Raw genomic sequence first — 3,255 nt, 5'->3', positions numbered from 1 at the left:
GGTCGAAATCTATATTTTCAGCCTTCCCTTTATTTTGATTAGTTATAGTAAGCAAGGCTGGAGACACCGAGGGGTTTCAGTGTAAAATGTTGGCAATCAAAATCGCTACTTCATTTCGGACACCAAAAAAATAGCAATATCCCGAGACAGCTGAATAGTGCGTTGCTTAAATAACGTGGACTTGCATACGTAACCATGCTCAAATCCGTTTTTTCCCAATGGTGTAATGGCATTTCAGTAGGTTTTATATGTACAAGCCCCTGGTTCGAAAGAGTAAATATTATCTCAATGCACAATAGAAAAGTCACCAAATTAAAGTGTAATAAGATCAAAGCATGCTCTGCATTTGATTAGCACTATCCAACCGGAAGCTAATTTAGAGCATATACTGGAAATATGTGGTCTACAGTCTAAGTTACAAAGTGATATCACACCTAAGCATTTTATGGTATTTTGCTGTTCTATAGCAGCACCCTTAAGATGACTTTGAATGTTTCGTATGTAACGCTCTTGGTTTCGAGAGCGGAATATTATGTATTTAGTCTTGTCTCTGTTAATTTGGACTCATACACGAAGTATACATGTTAGCTAACCGATTGTTTAGAGGGTTCGTCAATTCAGTAAGGGTCTTATCTGAAAAAATAATTGACGGTACTGTCAGCTTAAATGAAAACTCTTGATGACATTGGTGTTGTTCGAAAGTCATTAGTCTGCAACGAAAAGGGCAGAGGGCACAAAACTGATCCACCTGTAAGAATATCCTGCGATGAAAATGAATGAAAGTATTGCTTTATACCCCTTAAGTAGCTTGGAAAGAGGTTCATAGGAGATTCATCAGTCTTGCATCTGTAATTTTATTTATAGAATGTTATGAAATAAGTGTCATGGGTTTTCCTTAAATCTACAGATACAACTGCGAGTTCATTTTTTTGAAAAATGTTTATAAACTCTAGATTAGTGCCAACACTGTTGATGATGTTGACCGATTGGCTCGGGAGTGATGTTGTGAATCCGTAGTGTTTCAACTGAGCCACAGTCACATTTTCAAATACAGTATTTATAACGCTAAGCAGAGAAATAGGCCTATGGTTGCCAGGGACACTGAGTTCACTAGTTTTATCAATAGGTCTTGCAAATGTCAGGGCACATTTCTCGACTGATGGAGTTACTAAATGTTTTTCATTGTACTGGCACAAGATCATCTGTGTCTTCTTTCTGAATAGTGTTGCCTTCTTTTGGCTTTTATATCAATGCCATCATGAGTAGCCGCCTTCTAATATAACTTGCATGACGTAATAGTGCTTACAGTATGCTCGTTTATTCAGCTCTATCCAAAAGGTACCAGATATGACCGTCCCATTGACATTGCACTAACTATCAGGAATGAGGTCAGCTAGTAGTAAAATATACGTTAAAGGCATCGCCACATTTAGTATCAATCTGTTCAGGGGTGATCTGTTCTTTTTCTAAACAGCTCGCCGATTAGATCTTTTACAAGCTCCCCATATTTTAGCATTGCCTTGTGCTTGTTCAATAAGAACTGTTCCTGTTTAGCATTGCTTTGTGATTGTTCAATAAATTGTTCAAATAATCCGTCTCCGGATTAGAGCTGCTTGAGATTCGATAACTTTTCAGATAATAATTGTTACTCTTCTGTTTTTGTTTTCATTTTTGGTATCACCAATGCTTTTCTTTTATAGCTGTGAGTAGTGTGTTAGTCAACCGCGGGCATACAGATCCCACGTACTTACTGTACCTATGTTTGCCTATATATGTGTATATCATAAGGAACCAACAAACACTGACACCAAGGACAACATAGGGGAAATTACTTGTTTAATATGTGAAATAAACAAAGGATAAATTAATGAAATTTAAAATGGATGAAAAAACAACTTGCCTCAGGTGGGAACCGAACCCACATCCTTCGCATTTGGCGTGCGATGCTCTACCAATTGAGCTACCGCGGCGCCTTTTTCGCATCCACTTTCTGGGGTATTTATGTGTCCTAGTAGAACCCTGGGAGTGATAGCCAGCGCCACCGCTCACAGACCACTCACAGACGCGAAATGCGAAGGCTGTGGTTTCGGTTCCCACCTGCGGCAAGTTGTTTTTTTCATCTACTGTAATTTCCATTTATTTATAGCTTCATTATTTCATTTACTAAACACAAGTAATTTCCCCTATGTTGTCCTTGGTGTCAGTGTTGGCTTCTTATGATCCTCGCAGGGGCGTCCGCGTCAGCAGGCGTTTGGTGTGTTGCGACACCACGTACCCGAGCACACGAAGGTTGGACCCTCCCTCGTTTAGCCGTGCGCGGCTTAGCCGTGTCCGGGGAAAGGGGGATCATGGAGGTTGAGCCCATGCCGGGTGTTGGTGTTCGGGCCTTTAAGGCCCCCCGGCGGAGGCAACACACCTCTTTGGCCTCTGCTTCACATAGACGGCCCCCCCAGACTGACCCACCCGGGGGAAATAGGCAATCGCCTTTTCCTGTCCTCCTCTCCAATCTTCGTCTTTCTCTCTCGCCTTTGTCATCTTTCCTGTCTTCTCATAACTTCTCACTTCCTAGTTTCTCGGCGGCAAGGGTTAACCTTGCGTAGCTAGCCAGCCTTGGTTATGCTGTATTTGGTTATAGCAGCGATGTACGGCTGGCGTTGGCAGGGTTTCCTAGCAGGAACTTCTGTCACGTCCCCCTGCTGGGCTCCGTGGTGGGTGGTCGGCATCGCGGCCGAAAACCCAACTGTACTTACGGAAAACGCTTTTCCTAAACTCCCTGATCGCCCTCACAAACGAGGGCGCACCGAATATCTCTTTCAGTTTTTCGGACGACAAGTCCAGAACTTTCCTAGATATCATGTGCTTCACTCAGAAAAGCCAGACAAACTAGTGCGTAACATTTCACCGTTCCTTGTTTCGAAGTCTTTAACTGAAGTTTTTGGAACAGGATATAAGGCGTCGAGAATGACAAGTGGTGATCTTCTCTTGGAGCTCCACGATCAGAAGCAATACGAGAAACTGCCGAAACTTGTGTCATTTGGGGGGACCCACGTAACAGTAACCCCGCAGCGTACCATGAACACCACCCGCGGCGTTGTCTCGGACGATGACATGCTAGAGCTCACTGAAGCTGAACTCTTGGAGGGCTTCAGTGAACAGAATGTCATAAATGTTAAGCGAATTAAGATGAGGCGAGATGGTAAAGAGATCAAGACGAAACACCTGATACTCACTTTCGGTTCAAGTGTCCTTCCCGGG

The 3,255-nt window shown here is 43.0% G+C and overlaps 1 non-coding gene across 1 annotated transcript; it reads right to left on the bottom strand.

Annotated features, from left to right (window-relative positions):
• Positions 1–1,897: 1,897 nt before the first annotated feature.
• TRNAW-CCA (transfer RNA tryptophan (anticodon CCA)) lies at positions 1,898–1,970 on the bottom strand. Its single transcript has one exon. It is a non-coding gene; the product is annotated as a tRNA-Trp (tRNA).
• Positions 1,971–3,255: the final 1,285 nt, after the last annotated feature.

Source organism: Dermacentor variabilis, unplaced genomic scaffold (genome assembly GCF_050947875.1).
Source record: "Dermacentor variabilis isolate Ectoservices unplaced genomic scaffold, ASM5094787v1 scaffold_13, whole genome shotgun sequence".
Taxonomy (NCBI): domain Eukaryota; kingdom Metazoa; phylum Arthropoda; class Arachnida; order Ixodida; family Ixodidae; genus Dermacentor; species Dermacentor variabilis.
Note: the sequence above shows the minus strand (reverse complement) of the source record. Positions and strands in the feature narration are given on the sequence as shown.